This window comes from Rhipicephalus microplus, chromosome 3 (assembly GCF_043290135.1).
Source record: "Rhipicephalus microplus isolate Deutch F79 chromosome 3, USDA_Rmic, whole genome shotgun sequence".
Taxonomy (NCBI): Eukaryota; Metazoa; Arthropoda; class Arachnida; order Ixodida; family Ixodidae; genus Rhipicephalus; species Rhipicephalus microplus.
Window position 1 is genome coordinate 127,733,737 of NC_134702.1, and position 25,596 is coordinate 127,759,332.

General features: G+C 45.1%; 1 long non-coding RNA gene across 1 annotated transcript; it reads right to left on the reverse strand.

The window, feature by feature from the left end:
• Window positions 1-893: 893 nt before the first annotated feature.
• LOC142803342 (uncharacterized) lies at window positions 894-17,782 on the reverse strand. Its single transcript, XR_012894066.1, has 3 exons — window positions 17,587-17,782; window positions 3,351-3,488; window positions 894-1,070 (listed from the first exon to the last, which is right to left on the reverse strand). It is a non-coding gene; the product is annotated as an uncharacterized LOC142803342 (long non-coding RNA).
• Between the last annotated feature and the right edge of the window lie 7,814 nt (window positions 17,783-25,596).

The following is a 25,596-nucleotide window of genomic DNA, read 5'->3' on the forward strand; positions in this document are numbered from 1 at the left end:
GACCAACGGAAATTCGACTATATATATATATATATATATATATATATGCATATATAGGATATGGCACATTGGGAGCGTTGTCAACAAGGATAAATATATTTATTTCCCAACAGTTTCTTTCGGGAGGGGTCCTCCCTTCATCAGGGGATGAGTTATACCGACATGGATTTCCAAACTTCGTTGCTGCCGCGCCCCTCTCGCCTTGAAACATGTTTGCGAAAGTGAGAGAGAACTAAAAAAAGAAAAAAAAGAAAGAAAGTAAAAAAGAGGAAGAAACACTGTCAACATTGAGAACGAAACCAAATGTCAGTGTACGTCCACATACGTTTCTTCTCACGTGCTGTTCAGTTCTCGACGTACGTCGGGCCACCCAAGATTGTCGCCGCGGTGCCGGGAGGGTCCGTGACGGCGTGCGTAAAGAAAGGGTTTCCCCGTAATGGGTCGGTCGGCGTGCGGCATGCGTAAAGGAAGGGCTTCCCGTTAATGGGTCGGTCGGCTCTTTTTACCTTTAATCTTCGTCCGTTCGGGACGAAGATTAAATATATATATATATATATATATATATATATATATATATATATATATATATATATATATATATATATGCATGTGGATGTGTGCGTGTGCGCAAGCAAACACAGTAGCTTTTAGGCTGTGATCAAGTTAGTCTTCTTGAAAACTATAGTTCTCCATATGGTTTTCAGAGTGTATTGCTTCTTGTATGTAAGAGGTGACGTTCCCTTGGTGTCTGTGCACACTCGTAAAATCATGTCGTAGGAATGACAACGTTCGGTCATCGCAGGTGGTAATACAATCTTGCCTGCCAGAGCATACCATTGAATTTTTTTTCGCGATTGATGCCGATTCGAAAGCAGGAATCGTTTTCTCACCGTCACCACTCTCTTGCCGTCCTTAAATTGATTTTCTTCCAAAACAACGGAGAGAATAGCCTCCACTCCGAAGTCGAGGGACCCGCGCACCATCATTTCGACCGGATCGACATTCATCAGCCTTGTCTCGTTAAGAAGATCCAGATTTAGTGAAACCATCCACCGCACGAGGTACTTCGTCTAAAAAAGAAGCAGGTAAAACGCATCAATAAACATAGTGTTGCGGGAAATTATTCCTATAGGTACAAGGCTAGCGTAAATCACAGCACCAATTAAATACATCTATGGTTGGTGTGGAGTTTCAGTCTAGATTCACTAAAGGTGGTATAGAAAATTGCTCCAAATATTTTGCGTCTGCGTTGAAGTAGCTTATGTTCTTTAGAATATGTAGTCCCTAATCTACTAGCGACCAAATTCACTCTGAGATTTAGACGCATGTGATTATATATACGGGTGGTTAAGTACAGAAGCAAGATTAGTTGTCTGTTAAGCAAACATCAGAATCGAGAACCGTAAAATTAACTCGTATCTCCGTATTTTGCCTTCTCAGAGAGCTTCGTAGTGAAAGGTGCCGGGGTTCAGCATATGATTTTCAGCTTGTATCTACGCTTTTTTCAGACATTCATAATTTAGTCGAGAAAAGGCCATTATATATGAACGGGAGTGTAAAAAAAACGTGTATTGAGCTGACAATTTGTTTTTCTCGAAATTTAGTTGATGTCAAATAACATGATGCTGAGCTACAGACGTAGTTTTCATAGACATGCCGCTTTTAGATTCCAGCCAAACATTTTCTTTACCACGCCTTTGGCGTGCTGCACAAGCGTGTCGCACGAATCTCGCTGCGCATACAAGTAGGATTTCTCTAAACTTATCTTCTATGCATAGTAAGCCTGCTTTTGTTTTTTGAAGTGTGTTGCGCATCCTGGCGATGCTTCCTTTTAGTCCAACTTTATTAATTACTCTAACCTGAGAGCTTGAAGTGGGGTTGTCACATCGCTACTGTTCACAAATACGACTCCCATGGCCCTAAAACGCTGTTTAGCTGATGACTCAGATAACGGAAAATTGATTTCGGTTACTCCGTACGCATTATATAAATGTGAAACCTACGGCCGGTCCGTTACTGTGTGTATGTCATACATTTATGGCCTGGCAGCGGAGGTTTTTTAGGGGGAAGCTCCTGATAGCGGAACATGTTTGGCCCTCGTAGCCGTTGTAGTGTGTAACAAGTATAACATTTTGACTTCCAAGGTGGTGCTGGAGAGAGATTTTTTCTGTGCGTTGTTGAATAATAAACAATAGTGCTTAATGTACTTGCCAATGGCTGTTAATGGGGAATGAAAGACAGGAGCATTCGGCTTTTAGTTAACGCGCACGCTGTGATCTAAATTAGCAGCCGTAGTGCCATGAATACAATGAACTAGTATATACCATGAACTCGAGGTGGTTAAAGGTGGAAAGTAGATACGAAATTCAAGCCGTAAGAAAGTAAGGGCCGAATTCTTCTGTCTCTCATTTCCCATTAGCAGACTTTGACATGTACATTGAGCACTATCCGACAGGAAATGGTTGCTACGTTATACTCGCTGGGCGCAACCTCCTTGGTTTTAGAAAGTTTTAGCGAGCGTTGAGCCGCAGTGCCATGAATACAGTGAACTAGTATATACCATGAATTCGGGGTGGTTAGAAATGAGAAGTAGACCCGAAGTGCAAGCCGTAAGAAAGTGTGTGTGTACCACCTCTCGTGCAGTCCTTGGAATATCCGCTGGATGGCGGTGCTTCTATATGGGTATATATAATGAAACAATGAGAGATGGTGGTACTTGAAGTGTTTAATAGATGGACGAACGGACACGCACAGACAGATGCATGAAAGACCGCATGAATTGACGCAGAACGAACGCACGAACAGATGCACACACGGACGGGTGGATGGACGCATAGATGGTCACACAGACGGACGCATGGATGGACGGAAGCAAGAACGAATGGACGGACGAATGCTTCGCCCCACTCTCCATCATTCACTCCGTGAATATGCTGCCAATTTTTTTGTTTCTTCATAACGCCTTTTTTTTGCTTTCTGTATCGCTTTCTCTGTTGATTACTCATGAATAGTACGTAAGGCCTTATTCTCCTAAAGCTATGCAGCCTCCAAACGTCCTCCACGTAACCCTCCTTAGAAGACGTTTTTTGAGCGTCTCAATACCAGTGTCATATCGGGCACATAATCAGGGATGATAGTGCACGCTAGTGACGACTTACGCCTCGTGTTGCAATAGGATCCAGCATGCGCAGCTGCCTTTTTTTTGATCACCCTCCGGCAATTTCACTTAGCTATAGCAGCAGCTATTTTTATCGAAAGTGTCCACAAATTCTAAAATCCATATAAATATGCTACTTAGAAGCAAAAATTTTAAATTTTGTATGACAATGAGAACCGAAAATTGAGCTTACCTCCGGCTCATACGACGACGTGTAAGATATGCAGGCATGATACATCGCGGCTGCCTTCTGCCAAGAAAGTTGGTTAGACTTCGGTATTCTTGATTTGAGTAGGTAGGATCGAATGGATAAGTCCAAGTCTCTTTGAACCTGCGAAAGTACGCGGTAAAGTGTTATACCACTTCAACAAAGAATTTTCTCGTGTAGAGAAGCGATATGTCAATTGTAAAGTAAAGGTGGGACTTTTTGAGTGGTATATAGCTGAAGAAAGGTTGCTGCTGTGCATTGAATATGCCTACATTGCGAATAGGCGCTGAATACAAATCTGTTCAATATGATAGTCTTTATTGAGAAGCCTCGACGCAAAAATATTGGTCTGTCTGTCTGCCTCTCTCTCCGTACATTTGTCTGTTTGTCCGACCTTAACAGTACCCCAAGTGACACCAAACGATACCCTAAACGGCGGTCCCCGTCCACATCGCCCACCAATATTGCTCAAGGATTAGCGTTTATACTTGTGCGATTGCCAATTAAAAAGCTATTATTGCGCATATCTGAGGCACCATAACAACACGTCAATATTCTGTACGTGTGCTTTTATACTATACAAGGAATACATAACAATTTCTAAGGACCATAACGTTTATCACGCTGCACTGATGATGCAAGGCTTGTACAAAAAGGCAAGTGTTTTCAATGCTTTTCTAAGGTGACACAGTGGCGGCACCTACCCGCGAACTTGCGTTCTACACCTTCTCGCCTCCAAAGACGGTCGCGCACGCCGCACGCTTCATTTTCCAAGATAACTGCCAGGTAGCGCTCAATTGTCAAGTTTGACGTGATTCGATGCGCTCGTTCACCTTTGATGCACGCTCGAGGCACTCCGACGCAGCGCCTCCAGAATGCCATTCACCAATTTTCTTAAGCACAACATCAAATAACAGTATTGTTCACTCTCTACAGACGCAAAACTATCGCCTTTCAACGACATTTGCATTGTAACATGAAGATTTGGAGATATGGAGCCAATTTTTAGTAGACATTTGTCGAAATGCAGTCATTTGTCGATATTATATGAATATTCATTTTTCTTTAGCCATAGTAAATCGACACCACTCCCGTAGATATTTTAAACGGCGCACATTGATCATCCTGTACGGAACTTAGACAACCGTAACCCTATCTGCGCTGAGGGTTTAACGGATAGCAAGAACGACTTCTCGAAATGGAAACTGCCGAAGCATTCTTCAAGCGAGGGAGTTAAAAGATTTAAAAAAAGAACACATGACGAGTTTTGATATACGGGGCACAGCAGTGCCAATTTTTTTGTGTGTGGGAAAAATTTTGTGTGTGCTTTTTGTAAACCTGAAGCAAGCTCCTGTGTGCAAACATTTATTTAATATGCTAATTCTTTGAGCAATAGATTAGTGTTCATGCAGAAAATTGATGAATAAAGCAAAATGTGGTCATGACTGATTAGCCGCGTAATATAAATGGCACTGATAAATATCAGCGCTGGAATCAACCGATTATTTAGATGAAGACACTATTACGTAACTGCTAAGAGTAATGGTTGAAGTAAGATGCCAAGGTATGAATGCAAGTAAGTCTGCATATTGCCACTAGTACAAGCTCTGAAAGTATCATTTCTGTAGATGCTGGCAGGCTTGTATGTGCAGCTGTTCAGAAGAGAACGAAGATGCGCGTGCAGAGAAAAATGTTAAAGTCGTATTGCCGTTGTTCGAATCAGTTTGACGTACTTGTGTGCCATTATCTACAGGTTACAGTTACGTTGTAACGTGACAACTGGTGGAGGGTCTGGGTAATTGTCTATGCACTGTTACCACGCGGAAGATCTCGGCCTCCACATCAACGCCTTGGCAGAAACAGCCAACCTTCGACGCAGTCGGCGGCAACTAAGCCTACCACACCAATTCAGCCTTCTTCCGGAACGCTCCAGAGCCATGGCATATGCAAGCCAGACTGAACAGAACGTGACTCCGCCAGCTCTATGACTACCAGCCTCACTAACGCCAAAGCCCTTCCATGGGGAGCCCTACGAAGACGTTGAAGACTGGCTGGACCAATACGATCGAGTCGCCATCGCCAACGAGTGGGACGAGCACTGAAAACTGCGGTATGTCTACGTCTACCTGGAGGATTCGGCGCGTATTTGGTTCGAGAACCAAGAGGCCGCCATGACAACCTAGCTGGTGTATTGCACTAAGCTGCGGAACACGTATGGTAGCGCCGATTGGAAAGAACGAGCCGAACGTCTCCTTATTCTCGCAATCAAAGACCCAATGAAAGCGTGGCCATGTTCGTTGAGGAGATGTCTTCTCTGTTCCGTCGAGCACATTCTGCAATGACGGAAGACAAAAAGGTACGCATACTGATGCGGGGTGTCAACGAGCAGCTGTTTGCCGGACTTGTACGAAACCCACCAGCTACCGTGGCAGAATTCCTCCGTGAAGCGATGACAATGGAGCGAATGCTAACACAGCGGTCTTCGCAGTATGAGCGGTCCGACAAATTTGCATGTCTGTCAGCACCCTTGGTAACACCCGATGTCACGACCGTGAGAGAACTTGCTGAGCTTGTCCGTAGCATTGTGCGCGACGAGCTGGAAAAGCTTCACGCAGTGCCTTCACAGCCTCAAGTGGCTGCTCTGACAGACGTCGTCCGTGAAGAGGTGCGGCAGCTGGTACGACCATTAGTGCCACTTGCAACCGAAGCTCTTCTGCTAACGCACGCGGAAGCTATACGCACTTCTTCACCGGGAGCCACCTATTTCCCCCGACTGACTAGACTGCAGACGCCGCAGCACTTTTCGGGCCTGCCACACTATGAAAATCAACGACCGACTTGTCTGCAGATGCCGCAGTACTTCTCAGGCCCGCCACACTATGAGAATGCGCGACCTAATTTGCGGAAATCTAGCGTGTGGCGCGCTGCCGACAATCGACCACTATGCTACCACTGTGGTGAGCCAGGTCATTTGTACCGGAAGTGCTCGTACAGGCAGATGAGCCTACCTGGATTTCGGCCAGACGCTCGTCGGCCTAGGGACGGGGAACGACCCCGCGCCATCGCAGAATAGTTAGCAAGTCTACCGTTTCCGAATCTTCAGCGACGACAATCACGCTCTCCGTCTCCTCGACGCTCTACGTCCGCGAATCAATACTCTACTTTCGCCGATGTTGTTGCGGGACGATCCGCTAGGTCCCCAAGTCCATGCCGGGAAACTAGAATCAGTGGCCTCTGGGGGTGGGACCGCTGTCAAGCTATCGTCAAAACAGCGTCCTCCGACCTATCCGCCGACCTTCGACGATTCCTTTCGGCCGACACCTCACATCGCGGAGGAATCCGTTTCTGCTGACATTGCCGTCCTTGTCGACAACCATCCAGTGACTGCTCTGGTCGACACCGGCGCCGACTACTCAGTTATCAGCGCTAAACTTGTGGCTGAACTCAGGAAAGTCACGACTCCTTAGGGGCATGGATCGAACCTTCGGACAGCAGGTGGTCATCTCTTGACACCAATCGGAAGATGCACCGCAAGGCTACAAATCTGTGAGAAGACGTTCGTTGCTTCTTTCGTTGTGCTTCTCGAATGCCCCCAGAAAGTTATCTTTGGCATGGATTTCCTTCGCGAGCACGGCGCTGTTTTAAATCTTCGAGACTGCCTCGTAACGTTTCCTGACGACTACGGCCCGAATTTTAGAGATACCGATCCGCAGAAGACTGCGCTTCGCATTGTCGACGACACCGTCACATTTCCGCCACGCACCAGTATGTTAGTTACTGTACTGGGTGACATAGACCATGACGGTAGTGGTATCACTGAAGCCAACTTTTCGGTGCTCTAGTCTCAGCAAATCCGCGTTGCCCGCGGCATAATTCACTTTAAACGCGGGACAACTGAGTTGTTGGTCACCGATTTTAGTGGAGCACGCCAACATTTGGCCAAGCGAACAACTATCGCTCATTTCGAAGCCATTGACGATGAAGCGTGTACGACAATAGCCCCGATTTTGGCAGCCGTTAAAAGTGACACCACGGTAGCCGATACAGTCGATGTCAATCCGAAGCTGTGATGTGCGCAAAAAGAGCAAATCCGCTGTATCCTCCGCATGTTTAGTGACTGTTTCGCGTCTACATCTAAGATAAAACAAACGCCAACCGTAAAGAACCACATTGTCACTGACCATGCTGAACGACCCATACGTCAGCACGCTTACCGAGTATCACTAAAGGAAGAAGAGGCAATACGTTCTCAAGTGAGGCCGATGCTCAAAGATGGCATAATCGAACCCTCGAACAGTCCATGGTCATCCCCCGTCGTACTAGTAAGAAAGAAGGGCGGCCCTCTCCGATTTTGCGTCGATTACCACAAACTCAACAAAGTCACAAAGAAAGACGTTTATCCGCTTCCGCACATCGACGACTCACTGGACTGCCTCCGACGTGCCCAATACTTCTCCTCTATGGATTTATGCAGTGGCGACTGGCAGATCGAAGGTGATGAACGCGAGCGAGAGAAAACAGCATTGATAACGCCAGATAGTCTGTACGAATTCAAGGTGCAGCCCTCCGGTCTGTGTTCTTCCCCTGAGACATTACAGAGGATGATGGATGCAGTACTCTCCGGTCTCAAGTGGGAAGCATGCCTTGTTTACTTAGACGACGTTGTTGTCTTCTCCCAAACGTTTTAGCAGCACTTGCAGCAACTTAGATCTGTGTTTGCTGCAATTCGCACGGCAGGCCTATCACTGAAACCAGAAAAATGTCATTTTGGTTACAACGAATTAAAGTTCCTCGGCCACCTTGTTAGCCCTGATGGTATTCGGCCGGACCCAGACAAAACATTGGCTGTCGCAGATTTTCCACCACCTGCCAACAAACGTGATGTGCGTCGATTTTCAGGCCTCTGTGCATACCACAGACGATTTGTGCTAAATTTCCCAAATATTGCCGAACTCCTCACTCGTCTGACAAAATAAGATGTTCCCTTCGTGTGGGGCCCTGAACAAACACGCGCTTTCTCTGAGCTCCAGAAGCAACTCCAGTCTGAGCCCTTACTTGGACGCTATGACAAATATGCCGACACTGAACTACACACAGACGCCAGTAACATCGACCTTGGTGCAGTCCTCGTCCAGTGAAAGGCGGCGTCGAACGCCCTATTGCTTATGCGAGCCGGATTTTATAATCTGCAGAAACGAATTACACAACCACTGAAAAGGAGTGCCTAGCTGTTGTCTGGGCAATAGCTAAACTCAGACCTTACCTGTATGGCCGCCCGTTCAGAGTTGTTACCGATCATCATGCGCTCTGCTGGTTGGCGAACCTTGAAGACCCTTCCGGACGTCTGGCCAGGTGGAGCTTACGCCTTCAGGAGTTTGATTTGACAGTCGTGTACAAGTCTGGCCGGAAGCATACCGACGCGGACTGCCTTTCCCGAGCTCCTCTTAAGACAGCCTCAGGTGATCACCATCTCGACGGCCGTTTTCTCTGCGCCGTTAGTGTATCCGACTTGGCTGAACAGCAGAAGAACGATTCAGAGCTTCAAATATTCAATGAATATCTCGAAGGCCGGACGCCGCATCCACAACCAGCATTCGCCCGCTCACCGTCATCGTTCTGCGTTCTCAGAAGTATCCTTTATAAAAGAAACTTCGACCTTTACGCGACTGAGTACCTGCTCGTCGTCCCGCCAGCGTTACGAGCCGATGTCTTGTCCGCCTGTCACGATGAGCCTTCCTCAGGCCACTTAGGATTCACACGTACCTTGGCCCGGATTCGCCAACACTATTACTGACCTAAGCTCAATCGAGACGTGAAGCATTACATGAAGACGTGTCACGAGTGCCAGCGCCATAAAGCACCACATCAGCGCCCAGCCGGCTTTTTGAAGCCCGTCACTCCTCTGACACAACCGTTCCAACAAATTGGCATGGATCTACTCCGACCTTTTCCCATGTCTCGTGACGGCAACCACTGGATTGTAGTCGCTACTGATTACATGACGCGCTACTACGAAACGAAGGCATTACAACGTGGCACCGCCATTGAGACTTCCCACTTTTTTATGAAGAACACCGTCCTCCGACTTGGAGCACCAGCAGTTATCATAACTGATCGTGGACCACGAAAACTGGGTTGACATCCTTCATTACGTCACGTTCGCTTACAACACCTCTGTGCAAGAAACAACTGGATTCACACCATGCAGCTTGCTTCACGGCAGACAGGTTACTACAATGCTGGGTGCCATGCTTCTGCCAGACAGACGCCAGATTAGTGTCAAGACGAACGAATTTATAAACTGGCAGACGCAGCTCGTAAGCTTGCAGTCGAACGAATCCACAAGCAACAATGCATCGACTCGCTGTGGTACAACGCTCGTCGTCGCGATGTCTCTTACCAATCCGGAGAACGAGTATGGTTGTGGACTCCCATTTGACAACGGGGCAGGTCGAAAAAGTTGTTACACCGCTATTTTTGTCCCTGTAGAGTTCTCCGCCGTCTCCGCAAAGTAAACTACGAGGTACTTGACGAGGACATGGCTCGTAAATCCCGCCATTCACAACAGCCACACGTTGTCTATGTTTCGACGATGAAACCATTTTACCAACGCTGGCTATTCGTCAAACTTCCTTGAGTAGACTTACAGTGATTGTGAACACCCCCTTGTGTACTGTTTATCGTATGTCTTTTCTTTTCATCTGGTAATTATGTTGTTACATCGGGACGATGTTCTTTGGGAAGGGGGTAATGCCACTAGTACAAGTTCTGAAAGTATTATTTCCATAGATTCTGGCGGTCTTGTATGCGCCGCTGTTCAGAAGAGGACGAAGATGCGCGTGCAGTAAAAAACGATAAAGTCGTATTGCCCTTGTTCGAATCAGTTTGACGTCCTTTTGTGCCATTATCTACAGGTTACAGTTACGTTGTAACGTGACAATATTACTTTTATACAGTACTTTTTCAGTGACCCAAAATGGTACAGTATTTCTTTTTTTCCAAGACACGCTTTATGTATTTATTTATCTATTAAATAAAATGTGAAGCATTTCATAGCGAACTTTTGCGACTTTGCGCGTATCTATCTATCTATCTATCTATCTATCTATCTATCTATCTATCTATCTATCTATCTATCTATCTATCTATCTATCTATCTATCTATCTATTTATCTCTCTATCTATCTATCTATCTATCTATCTATCTATCTATCTATCTATCTATCTATCTATCTATCTATCTATCTATCTATCTATGTAGTCGCCCACAACTTTAAGCTCTCTTGCCCGTTGCAATAATGGTATCGATACGAAGCTTGGTGTGCCATAACATGACTATGAAGAACGTATTTGACTAGCCATAACATGAAAATCATAATATGGATGTCATGAATGTCATGACAAAACCACTGCAAGGGCTGCAGAACAATTTCATGGTCCTGCAGCCATTGCGGTGGTTTTGTTCACATGGCATGCTGCAAACCCGGTATGGTGTGACATAATAGGATGGCGAAAAGCAGCGACAGACCCTAACATGAAAATCATGACATGCGTGTGATGTAACAACATGACTACATGCCAAGCTTATGATGCACTCGCGGCTGTTTCGCTAGCGTCACATAAACACAAATTGGTATTGCATTACGTGAATGGGTGATGAAAACAATGAACGGGTGCAAGCATGATAAACATGGGATGCGTGTCATGTAACAACATGACTACTTGCTACGCTCATGATGCGTTCGCGGCCGTTTCACTGGCTTCGCATGTACCGAACTCAGTATTACGTGACGCGAACAGGCAAAATAGATAAATGACACATACAAACATGATAATCACTACAGGCGTGTCATGTAAGGACCTGACTACATGTCACACTCATGATGCGCTCTCGGCAGTTTCGCTAGCTTCATGCATGCCGAATTCGGTATTACGTGATATGAAAGGATGACAAATGCATGTTACTGGTGCAAACATGATAATACTAAGTTTTGTGTCGTGTGAGAACATGACTACATGCCATAGTCAAGGCGCTAGTAAATGCCAACGCGTCATGCCGGCGTTGCGACGCAAGACACCGGTCCTGCCATAAGCAAGCAGGCGCGCGCCGGGCTGCGTTGCTTTGACGGATGCGCGTTTCAGAAGCGCCCTTCATCCCTTCGTCACGGAAAGAGGGAGACGCAGTGTTGTCAGGGTAATGCACCGGCACGAAATGCAGCATGTCCCATTTCGCACCGGTTGCCGTCGGGCCGTGCCGACGGCGCTGGTCACGCTGATCGCACCTGGAGTCAGACTATAGAGTGCTCGCTTTGTGCTAACGTAGCATTGATGTGCCCACCGTGCGCGCGGGTCAACGCTACACTGGAGTATGTTGGGCCCTTTATGTTGCGGTCGCGCCCGTCTTGCTAGCTCCACATATGATTTTGCAGGAACTCGGTGTTACGTGACGTCAATGGATGACGAAAGTATATGACTGGTGCAAAAATTAACATGATAATACTAACGCGCATGTCATGTAAGAACATGTTAACATACCACGCTCATACCGTGCTCGCGATTGTTTCGCTAGCTCCACAACTCCTAACTTTGGTATCACGTGACGTGAACAAATGACGAAGGTAAACGGCACATCCAAACACAATAATCATGAATGAAAGTCTTGTACGGCATCTTTTACCTCCACCTTGTAACGTTGTGCTGATTTTAAGATGACATATCAACCTTCCTCATTCGTGCTTCGCATACGTGGGATGTGCCATTTTCTTCTACAATAGTTTCCACCTGCCAATTGCTGCACCATTCCCTTAACTTAGTGAGATTCACTTGTAGCTTTGAAGCGTCTTCTGTGCAAGTTTTTTTTCTATAAACAACAATATCATCCACGTAGAGACGGATTGACAAACTTTTGTCACATGCAAGAAAAGATAGCCCAGCACACGCCCTTGTGACAAACCAGATCTTACTCGGAATGAATAAGATTTATAGTCAAGTTCTAGTGAGGGAGGCTTATTGTATCAAACATCTTGAATCTGTGCAGTTGTTTAATGGTCAAGGCACAGGTGACTTCTTTTAAGCCCCAGACAGTTATGAGGAACTCTCCCATAATCCCAATAAAAGTCTAGGGAAACTGCATCGATACAAACTGGCGTATATAAAGCTGTGTGCTGATCTGACACTAGTTCAAGAAGTTGAGTCTGACATAATAGTTTTGTTTTGAGAACCGTCTGGTATGTGAAGAAAGGAACTGTTACGGTTAAGATGATAAATGACCAGGGAGGGTATTATGTGCTCTAGTAACTTGCACGAAGTGGACGTCAATAAAAAAGTCCTATAAGTTTTGGGGTTATTGCTGTTACTCGATATAAAGTACCCCGTTAGCAGAGTTCTAGTCATCTCGTACACTACCAGAGTCAAGGGATTGCTAGCAAATGTATGCAGGCATGTGGGCTTAATGTTTATGAGTTTTTTAGGAAGTTTTGCGATGATACCAGTGGTAAGGGAACTGGTTTTGACAGGAAGTTGGTAGATAGCACTAGCTTACCCACGCTCTGTTATTACATTTGCAGGAAAAGGATGTTAAATGGGCAGATGTTTCAGTAAAAGAAAATTATTCAGTGCAAGTTTGTCACTTGATACCTCTGTGATGGGGTTGCTGAATTTCTCAGCACAGTGTTGTACCGATAAGGTGGTCCCGTCTTCTATCGTCAATACCGGTGTTGAGTGGGCGTTTTTGGCGTTCACAGTATTTTAAAAAAATTTTGGTGTCTGTATTTGTGAGGCTAGTTAGCATGTTGGTAAATATTATATATTTGCCTTGAAGGATAACACTCTTTGCTACAGCTGAAACATTTTCTCAGGCTTCCCATTCTAGAAGCCAGTTCAAGCGCCTCGCTTGTCTGTAAACCCTTTTATTTTTTTTTCAGCGCTCGTTTTAAGTCTCGCGTGAGCCACGGGTAATCCGATCTAGAACTAATTGTTAGTTTAAATACACGAGAAGTTTGCAGCTTCTTACGTTTATCTAAGAACAAGTGACAGTTTTCATTTGTTGTACCCTCGTAAAGGTATTCAAAAATCAGCTGGAAAAGTCTTTAGCATATAATGTGCTACCTATATAGAGCGTTAAACAGATACCGGGTTATTACTTCTTTGCCACCTTGGTTTTATTCTCCTGCTGCACTAGAGTAATTGTTTTAAATGCATTATTATTATCTAGTCCCAGCCTCATCCAATGGAGGAGCAGGGCATATCTTAACCACATCAAAGAACTCGCAGTAGGCGTCTGCTTTGTAGTGTATTTTGTTGACAGGCAGCCCTGTTTATAACGCCTCCACTACACGAACTAAGCCAAGCCAGGATGTTCTCCCTAATTTCTTAGACTCTGGTACTTTCTGTAAAACTGGTAACGCGCCCGTCGAAAATGAGCTGCCTGACTAAGAGCACGCAAGTCAGGCTAAGCTGTGAGATTTAAATTTGATGCTTGGAAATATCAGTCACTGTACAGGAAAACAGCTTGTGTGTTTCGATGTGCAAAAGCAGGTGTTGACCAGCTGGGATGCTGCAAGTGAAAACTGAAACACATTTTCAGAAAGCCGACTAGACGCCAATGCGCTACCCAGACGTAAATTTGGTGCCACGCACAAATCTCTACGGAACCTCACTGTAAGCCACATTCATAAAGTGTCACTGTTGACGGTCTCCTATTATTTGTCTACAAGACAACCTGCATTACTGAAGACCGCATAAGTTATTGCCTACTCTTTCAAGAAGCGGTCAACGGTGCTACTCAGCCCATGTCGCTTTACGTCGTTCCTGCGGTATCTACTGTTCCATTGTACAGCCAACAACGGGCCTAAAGTTTGTAAACCATAATTCTATTCAATGGCCCACATGCGATGACAGGCCGATTTGCTTCATGTGCAACGGAATAGGCAGCATCCATCGCCATTTTTCACTATCTTTGAACATCGTCTATTTGTGCGAGTTATCCTCCCGCAGCCCCAGCGAACCTTTATGCACGAAACTCGGCTGCACGATATTACCGCTTGCCGAAACTAGACACCAAGCAACATTCTGTGCAGCATTTGACCCGTCGCTACACAGGACGTTACACAGAAATGAGCTTTGTTACTTATTCCTAATTTGCGTATATATAAATAGATAATTATTCTGCCGTCAGTAATGTGCAGCTATAACCCCGCCACGGTGGTTTAGTGGCTAAGGTACTCGGCTACAAATCAGCGGGTCGCGGTATGCAATCCCGGCTTTGGTGGCTGCATTTTTGACGGAGGCGAAAATGCTGTAGGTCCACGTTCTCAGATTTGGGTGCAGGTAAAGCCCCCCAGGTGGTCAAAATTTTTAGTGTGCTTCATTTCGGCGTCTCTCATAATCATATTATGGTTTTGGAACGTAAAAACTCACATATCAATCAATAAATCAATGCCAAGTGACCAACGTGAGCTGTGAAATTGAAGCATAATCTACGCCACCGCTGAGTCAACCCAACAGCAACCACATTCCGGCTGCCAATGTGAGGCATAACATATGCCGGACTCCTATTTGCTTCCAGTAACAATGTGGCTCATTTGTTTTTCTTCGTTCTTTGTTTTTTTGGATTTGAGTTTTCTTAGACATGACATGTGAACCTCGGAAGGCATAGACAAGCGTTCTGCGAATTTGGAAAACATAGGGTTCTTTAACGTGCACCTATATTTTTCCCTTTTACAGAAGTTATGGCTGCGAAGACTGGAATTCCATGCCGTAAACTGCGGGTTAGATGTTGAATGCTGTATTTACTTGACTAGTGGTAGGCACCATCGAGTATTGAATGTCTTTAAAATGTTACGCCCGTCCCGGCACGAATTGCCCTCTGGTTGTTAAAGAGGATGCAACGATTGAGCACGTAATGACTGAATTGAATATTGCGAATATATCTGCTTAAAAAGCCTTTGACACTCACAGAACTACGATTCCTAGCGCTCACAGCACAACAATTATTGACGACCTATGATTGTGAGTGATACTTGCGCTGCTCTGTAAGATTTATTCAACCGTTTTGATTATGTAATTATTTTTATATTTGAAAATAAATCACGGAAGCGTATTGCATTAGAAAAAAATTAAGCTTGTCTTAGCGATATTTGTGGAGTAGTTGTCTTGAGTCTGATATATGTTCTGCGGCAATGTATAGAAAAAAAATGCATTCTCCTGTGCTCTGAAACTCTTCGCGTGGCGAATATCATTTCGATAGTAAGATGTCAACATCGTAAAATAAGCGCACTTGCCAACGTTATGCATTTCAGCTTTAGAAACAACACAAATTGTTGTATCGTGATATTCGTATTAGTTTGTTCAAAGTTGGCTGCATTCATAGAGAATGAAACTAGCACTGTGTGTCAACATTTTCTGCGATGAATATAGTATTTCGCTGATAGCCACTCTAAGGCGTTAACATTGCGATACATTCGGCGAGCAATCTTCATCGATGCGGAACCGCCACAACCTTGCGTGAGAGATTTGCGAATACGATAACGATAAAAATATGGAATAAATCATAGAACTAGAGGGCGCCACAGTGTGGGGGGTAAAATCATGAAGTTCGCAATAAAAGGAAAGCATTCGCATTCGCGTCACTTGATGGCACTGTGTGAGGGGCAAGCAAGAGTAGCGTAGCGATTTTATGAGAATTCGTATTTTATTCTCGCGCGAATACACAAAAGACATAGCGAAATCTGGAAACAAGAGCTGTACTACTAACTGCTTGTTGTTGAATAGTCCCATATAAACTGAAAAACAGGATGCCCAGCGATTCGTGCTATATCGAATTGAGGACAGGATTGAGTGAAAACACGGCAAAACCAACTCGACCAACTGTCAGTGCTTTTAGAAGGCACTTAATTGGAACCGGATCTCACATTCATGTTTTCAACTGCTGTACTGTTTCATTCTGCTTATACCGCATCAACTCTCATAGTGAGGTGTCTTTCCTCTTTACCTGTTCGAGCGAGGGAGAGTCGTATTAACGGAGGATATCTCAGTTTAGCTATGCCAAGGCACACTAAGCCAAACTGGAGTATAGAATAACACAGCAAATGAGTGAAAAAGGAAGTTCAGGGTGAGGTGGAGCAACATTTAAAGCATATATAGGCGGCAGAATAGAAATGTGAGGATAAAGAGTGATGTAGGGCTCAGTAAAAGCGAAAGGAAGAGGGAAGATGAAAGACGAATGCATACTGAAAGGGGTTGGGAGATGGGAATAAGCGTTAGTTTTATTAACTGATAGTGAGAATAAAGAAAAGGAGAACGGGGAGAGGTTAACCCACAGCCAATTCCTATATAGTATCGCAAAATAGTTGTATAGCAAAAGGGAGTCAGAATAATGTGAAGCGATGAGAGAATGAAGTGGGGAAGAGTAGAATGGGGAAGGTTAGCAGAGTGATGGTAATTATGGTATAGCTAGGAGGTGAGAAACGAAAGTGAATGTATTGAGTGTGTGAACGTAAAAAGAGAAGAGAAGCTTAGAGGAAGCTAAACATAGCGTGACAGGGTAAATATAGCAAGGAGGTAGACAAGCAAGTGCGGGGGGGGGGGTGAGGTGGGTGAGAAGCAATGGAAAGTAGTAAAAAGAAAAAGTGGAGAAGGCCACCAGCTTCGCAACTTTCTCAGTGTTCACACCGCTAATGCGTAGCTGCCTCTGTATTTTAGGTCATGAAGAAGGAAAGATGTTTCCTCGACGAATAGGCGTCTGTTCATGTGTCAGCTCTTCGCATATATAAACGTGTAATGCAGCTGTATATAAATCCTCATCGCAAGGATGCGCATACGCGTGACTTTTATTGATCGCGTCGTCGTAAGATTCTGCGCTCAACGAGGATAATTAGTCTCGCAGACAAACTCGCGCATGTACTCTATAGCAGATACCAAAGAGTCCCTTTATATAGTTATTAGACACGGTTGGTAAACATGCTTAAGAAAAAAATTACTTCCCTTGAAAACACTGATATATGTGTTTGTCATCAGTAGTGAAAGCTGGCGAGCTTTTCTGCCCGCTATTATTGTCACAAAACCGCCATGTTAACGTTCGCTTGCAGGTGAAATGAAATGACAGAGTTACTCAAATATATTAAACAATGCGCGCCTCAGTAACTTTTTGACGTAGCACTAGACAAAGAGAATGATGTAATTTAGTGGAAGAATAAAAAAGGCGGTATCTGGCCTCACGTACGTCGGCGAAGGTACTGTAGCCTCGGTATTTTCCACAGACGTGCTTGTAGAAGTCATCGCACGGAGAAACGGTGTAGTCGATAGTTTCGCGCAACCGATATGCCAATAAGCGGCATGTAGGCCCCGTGCAGTCATTGCTGTCGGAACGAGGAATCGGAACGACGCGTGCCTGCCCATTAGGTGTGCTTTCCGAGGTATTCCTGGCATGCCCTCGGTTGTCATCCGATGACCACGATAGCTTGATCGTTGGTGTTTGAGGATTGTCGAGTGTTGTCGCTGCGTCACTCTGTTGGTAAAGACAGCAAACATATAATGTAGTCACAGATCATTGCGTGAATTATTTATTCCTAGAGACTTTAGTTTTACTGCCCAGAGCTTGTTGCCTAAAGATAGATGACATTTTGGTTGCGCACACTTCGTATTCTTCAATAATGCTGGCGAAAAATGATTAATGATACCACCAAGAGTTTTCTAATCGACGCTTTGCGTGGCGATGCAGTAAACCGTAATGCCTAATGATCGATATATGTTTGTTACTCCTCCGAAACTTTGCTGTATTGATCCCTCATTTTGCAACGAAAATCTTTGACATAATTTTATAATTTTATTCATGTCTTGGTCTCTTGTTTCAAGGTAGAGGACGAGCGTTTCAATGTATCAGTTTATAACCTTGTTATAATAAGTAAGGTATAATACGCCATGCTTATTTTTCTGCTCAAGCAAGAAGCTGCATTGTTTGTACCGTTTACAGCATTTAGTTAAAATATATAAATAAAGCTCGAGTTTCTCATGTAGCAAACCTTATGGTCGCTTATATTTATCACCAAATTGTCACTCTCAATATTAAATAAAATAACGCGATATAAGTGTTAAGCACGAAGTTAAATATTTGTCACCATACATAGCATTCATGAAGCACCCTGTCACTCGCAGCAGTGGGTAATTTCATCCTTCGATCACGTAGATAACGTTTCAACTATTGTAGGTGAACCTACACGATATAGAATGAACCCAATCACATTTGTACACTTAGCCAAGATCTATGTTGCATTTGTTCGCATTACTTGCACCTTGGATGAATAAATTGTATTAAGCCGGCTGTAAAGGAGGGTTTACTCTATCATACCTTAAGATGGTTTCAAAATTTCCATTACGGCGACATATGACCTTTGAAACTTCAGGATACTCTCTTGAATGAATGAATAATAGATCATACTTGCCGTGGAGACTACTTATATTGGGAAGTTCATTTTTGTATTTCGTCATTTAGGCTTTGCTAAGTGTTCTTTTTTTGCTCAAGAAAAATGAATAACGCTATTTCTCCCAGAGTCAAATGTGCATCATCTATGCAAATGAAAACTTTAAACCGCATGAGGATATCATTGCTTACATTTGATTATAGACCTCTGCTACCCACCACCGCTGCCATTTTAACTTCTCTTGATGTCGTCAGGTCTATTTACTGGCTCTCATTCCGTTTTCAAAGAATATTAACCACGCGGGTAAACTTAACACTGTGCCTTCAGGACCAAAACGAGGTAGAAACCATGTGAAATATTCTACATATTTAGTTCGGGACTAGTTAGTCTTTTTCAAAAACGCATCTTTCAATGTGCGTTTATACTCATATTGTTCATCTTTATAGACGTATTTGCTTTCTGTACACAGAAAATAGTTAAAAATTATAGTCTTAACGGTTATCAGGAAGTTAGATATATTGTTTGAAGGCTTCACACAATCATATTATTGCTAAAGTAGTAGCTACTTGAGCACTTTATCTTATGGTACTCACTGTGGTGCTGTCTTGCTCCGGCAACAAACTCGATACCAAATACGCGATTACAAGTATGCTGCATGGCAGTCCTATGCAAACAATGGCCAAGCTCATGAGCAGACCGGTACTCCAACGGCCTTCTCGGCCCTCCGCAGTGCCGCTCTTGGGAGAACTTTTCCTGAAGAGCGCTCGTCTCTCAGTGTCCTAGAGTCGCCAACGCAAGTAAGAAGAATAGTTGGTTATGAACCAGCGGATTGCAGTACCTAGGCATTTGCACAATGACCTATACCTTTTAAAGCTGAGCACCTTGATGGGCTGATTTTTTTTAAAATTGCGAATGTTCACAATAATTTGAGAGATCAACAACCACAATGCGTTCCATTCCTTATTATTTTCATCGTTAGTCGTCTCCGCTTAAGTAAAATAAAAAGAACACCATTTATTTATTTAATGAATTCGAAGTAAAGAGCACATAGCATGTAGTCAACATTAGTCTGGTCCATCACTGATTAAAAGAAAGTCGACAACTTTTGGGAACCCAGAGGACTGCCTAACATGAGGTATTTGACTGCAGAAAGAGGATCTAGATTTTTCCATGTGAGAGACCATGTAGACACGCGAACACAAAGTAACAGACACGCCACAGCCAGGCGATGTGTTTTCCATTCTGTGGGACGTTCGTTCTATGTGTGCTGATGTTTCTAGGCTGTCTCTCTCTTTGATCGGGGTCTCGCTTCCCTTATTGCCCACACCGTCCTCCTGGATAATTTGCTTTCTGCGTACCTTGGCTTATGTAGCACCATTGAAAGTGGTGAGAGCAAAGCATTTGATATTTTTATTTGTTTCCGAAGTGCGTGACCGCGCCAGCTGCAGCGTCCTAGGTCAGTACTTCATACTACAGTTTGTGAGGCATTACTGTGCTTGTGCTGGTCATTTCGATTGATTGCAATGAAGGCACATATTGCGAACGGTTTCTATGTACTCGTTGTGATAAATTTTCCAATTGTATGAGTTAAATACTTGCACAGCTCTAACAACGCATCAAACTTTTGCATCCATTTTCACTGTTGCGTGATGGCAACATCATTACCGTTGTCGAAGGTTCAACGCGAAGTGGAGCCTGCAATGACACTGTATACATAGGATTTCTGTATCTGGGCCAAATAATTGACTCCTAATGGCAGTCAGACAATTCCCTTGCACCAATAGCACTATTGTTATAGTTTTCATGTACCACTGTTATTCTATTCAACCAACCGAAATGAGTGCAGCTTTCTTATTGCACCGAGCTTCTTTCGGCGTTCTTGCACAGCCCTCCCCACTGTCGTTTCTTTGTGACAAAGGCGCCGGTATTGCGCCAGGACTGTTTTAGAGCGCGTCTTCATACGAAGCGACATATAGCTCACCCCTTCCTCATTTAATCCTATGTCAGCGTTTGCCCTTTCAGAGAAGCTCGCCATTTCTCACACGTTTGCTCAGCACATATTAAATGCGAAGCATTTCTTAGCGAACTTTCAGCTTATCTATCTATCTATCTATCTATCTATCAATCTATCTATCTATCTATCTATCTATCTATCTATCTATCTATCTATCTATCTATCTATCTATCTATCTATCTATCTATCTAGACGCCAATGACTTAAACTCTTTTGGCCGTTTTCATAATAGTATCGACACCGAACTTGGTATTGCATAACATGACTGTATGAAGAACATATTTGACTTGTGATAAGATGACAATCATGACATGTATGTCTTAAATGTCATGATTTACATTTCATCGTCCTGCAGCTCTTCCGATGGTTTCATTCTCATGGCGTGTTGCAGAACTGGTAGGGTATGGCACGATTGCAAGGCGAACACAAATGTGAGACCCTAACATGAAAATCATGACATGCGTGTCATGTAACAACATGACTACACGCTACGTTCATGATGCGCTCGCGGCCGTTTTGCTAGCATTTTATATTAAAATTTGGTATTTCGTGATTCAATGCATGACGTAGGTATGTGACTGGTGCAAACAAGATAATCATGAGATGCGTGTAATGTGAGAACATGACTACATGTCACAGTCAAAGCGCCAATACATTTCCACGTGACGTGGTCCACGTGCTCACCGGCATTCATCTCGTCGCGTCACGCCGGCGTTGCCACGCCAGGCGCCAGTCTTTCCATAAACTCGCAGGCGCACGGCGCGCCACGTTTCTTTGACGCATGCGCGTTTCAACACGTTTGGCGTTCCTTCCTCACGAAAAGAGGGAGACGCAGTATGTCTGAGTAACGCATCGGTGTGAAATGCAGCGTGTCGCATTTCGCGCCGATTGCTGTCGGGCTCCGCCGACGGATGCTAGTCGCGCCTGGCGTCAGGCAGTAGAGTGCTCGCGTTTCGCTAACGTAGCGTCACTGTGCCCAGCGTGCGCGCGTCAACGCTTCATTGGAGTATATAGGGCCCTTCATGATGCGGTCTCCGCCGTTTTGCTAGCTCTTCATAAACCAAATTTAGTGTTACGTGACGTCAATTGATGACACAATATATGACTGATGCAAACATAATAATCCTGACACGCGTGTCATGTAAGAACATGACAACATACTTCGCTCATATCGTGCTCGCAGCCGTTTTGCTAGCTCCACATATACAAAATTTCGTATCACGTGACGTGAGTAGATGACGAAGGTAAACGACGCATCCAAATATAATAATCGTGACACGGTAGTCCTGTACGACATCATTTACCTCCACTTCGTAACTTTGTGCTTAGTTTAAACTGACATATCAACATTTCTCATTCGTGCTTCGAGTATCATCGAGTCCCACCGTTGGTGGGATCTGCCTTTTTTTTTTCTCTCCGCCTTCCATGCTCACCATGGTGGCGTCCTTTTGCACGCGCGCCAGTGTATTCGTCCTTTTCTCCTCCCGCCGCACTGACCAGAGCACTGCCGATCTTACGCACACATCACAGCGTCCATTCGTCCGTCCATGTGTTCATTCGTTCGTGCCTCCGCACGGACGAATGGACAGAGGCACGGACGCTCGGATGGGCGGACGGAAACACAGATGGATGAAGGGAAGCATAGATGAACAAATGAACGAATGTATGGTGAGACAGACAGAATCACTTACGCGCGGATATACGGACGCACGTAAAGACGGAAGTAAGCACGGACGGAAGCCGAGATAATCAGACAAATGGACGAAAGCACAGATGGGCGGAAGCATGGAGAGACTAACGAACGGATGAATGGACGGATGGACAGAAGTAGGGACGGAAGAAAGAACGGACGGACGCATGGATGGTTCGACACTCAGACGAATGGAAGGACGCTTCACCCCTTTTATCTTCATTCACTTCACGGATATGCTGTGAAAACCACTCAGTGTTGGTGTTCTTACAAACTTGTGTTAATCACCTCTCGCTTTGTCGTTTATCATGTGGCAAAGTGTAAATTTAATAGAGCGGAAAGTAGTGTATAGTGATTATGGAACATGTGCAAGGAAATTAGCATGGACTAAAAATTATGCTACCTTCAGTTAAGGGGAGTCATGTGGAGAAGCGAAACAGAGGGAGCTATCGCTTACACTGATGGTGACATTGACGCTGGCGCTCGTCACAGCGTTGCACTGGAGATAATCCTGGGGAGGCGCAAAACACGCAGTGATGAACCGCTGTTTCCTACTGGAACATGTCAATCACTGGTAGTGGGCAGTGACACACAGAAAACCCTAATTGGACACAGAGATTCACTATTCGCTTTCATGCAATGCGTGCGCTGCGAAGTTTGGGGACGAAGCTTGTTAAACTGTGGGTAGTGCGGCCCCAATGTATTTAGTGGTAGAAGTAGTAGATGTCCTCTTTTCGCTTAGTCCTTAGAATGCTTGCTGGATGGTGGTACTTGTATGTGATGAATATCTGATGAAAAGATACGAGATGGCGGTACTAGGAGTGTTCACTAGATAGGCAGACGGGCGGACAGACATACAGACGAATATAGAGACAGATTTGCAGACAGGCGCACAAACGGACAGACAGACAGACAGACAGCCAACCAGACAGCCAGCCAGCCAGCCAGCCAGCCAGCCAGCCAGACAGACAGACAGACAGACAGACAGACAGACAGACAGACAGACAGACAGACAGACAGACAGACAGACAGACAGACAGAAAGACAGACAGACAGACAGAAGATGGACATGCCACCGTAGTAGCTCAGTGGTAGAGCATCAAATGCGTTATTCCAAGATGGATGGAAAGCCAAGAAGGCTGACGACGGATGGGCAGACAATGTAAGGACGATTCACAGTTTACAGATAAAACCCTCTGAAGCTTCTCCCCACTCATCATTATTCACTTCATGGATATGCTGCGATTTTTATATGCCCTTGGTAACCACCTCTCGTTCAGTTCTTGAGATGTCCCTGATTGCGGTGCTTCTATGTGATGACTACACGATGAAAAGATGTCAGTTGGTGGTACTTGGCGTGTTCTCTATATGCATGGACGGACGGACAGACATAGAGATAGACAGACTGACAGAGAAACAGACACATAGATGGGCTGACAGACAGACAGACAGACAGACAGACAGACAGACAGACAGACAGACAGACAGATATCCGGATGGACGAATGGACAGACTTACGAACTGACGCGGCCAGCGTATGGACGATTCATGATTTACCCAAAAAACCCTCGAAAGTTTCAGCTCACTCATCATCATTCCCTACGTGGATATATCGTGATTTTTTTTATCAAAAGATTCCCTAGCAGACGCTGCTTGTGTCTGCTTTGCGAGGCGATAGAATGGTGCATAGGAAAAAAGAGAGAGGTATAGGGGACGCGCATGCGCAATGGCGGTGTAAACGCCACAGGGAGGAGAAAGAGAATAAGGTTGAGTAAATAGCAGGCATAACCAGGAAAAAAATTTCTGGTTTGCTACCCTGCACTGGGGGAATAAAAAGGTACATGAAAAAGTCAGAAGAAAAAAGGAGGAAAAGGGGTGGTTAACAAAAAAAAATTGCCCGCAGCTTCCCTCGGGGGAACACTGAGGAGGATGCGGACCATATAATTGGTTAACGGGGTGTTAAAGTGCGACTTACTTGGGTCGATGGCTAAATTGGTTAACGTGGTTGTGAAATGGGGTGTTAAATTGCGACTTACTTGGGTCGATGGCTAAATTGGTTAACGTGGTTGTAGGAGGGGGTGTTAAATGAGTGAACACGTACACACGTATGCGAAAGGGCGGCGCTGGTCGAAGGGACGTCGATCATTGTGTTTGTGGATTCGTTGGAATTCATTTCACCGCGACCTTGGACGTCGACGCGCCGTACAAACCAACCGACGAGCGGCAACTGAGCGAGCGAGCGCCGACCTTGAGTATTTATACAGCACGACGGCGCATGCACTGTCAGCTGTTGAATGTTCTCGAAGCGCGACGCCACATGCGCGTCCACTGGAGAATCAGAAGAATTGTAGATGTCGAACGCGGTGTGTAGAGGAGGAAGGGTGCACAGATGGTGGAGGAGAGAAGCGCGCGCGGTGTGTAGAGGAGGAAGGGATGCACAGATGGTGGAGGAGTGGGCGACGGCGCGACGGCGCATGCGCGCGCGTCAGCTGTCGAATGTTCGAGAAGCGGTGCGGACGGCGCACTACAAGGCGCGAGTATAAGATGCTCCGCATCTAAAACTGAAAACGCGCACACGCTCAAGCACGGGAACGTCACAGTCGTTTATCGAGTCAGGTTGACCCCAGATATTTCAGCAGCGTCGATGTCGCTTTCTGGCTTGAAAGTCGAACGTTCTAGGAAGAGTTCCTAGAGGAGGTGGGGGCACGAGTGTGGGTTAACAGGCGTTGGCTGCGTCAGTGTTGGGAGGCAAGAGAGGGGAAGTGTAGGAGAAGCGAGGTTACGCAGATGCCAAATGGCGGTGTTAACGCCGCTGGGCGGGATGCCTAGAGGAAAGACAGGGGGCAGTGAGTGCAAACAGATGGTAAGAGAGAAGTGAAGAGAGTAACGCACAGCTGTTGATGAGAGGGTAGAAGGAGAGTTCAGCATGCGTAGTTTGAGTGCGGACGCTGCCACCGCCTCGGAACAAGGACCCGAACAAGAGATGCGTCGCATCTAAATCATCTTGCCGCCGGCTGCGACCCAACATGTAACGTTTAGATAGCGCACCAGGCGCCTTCATTTTGAGTCTAGGCATCGCTTGTCTCTCACGCCATTTTATCTGGTATT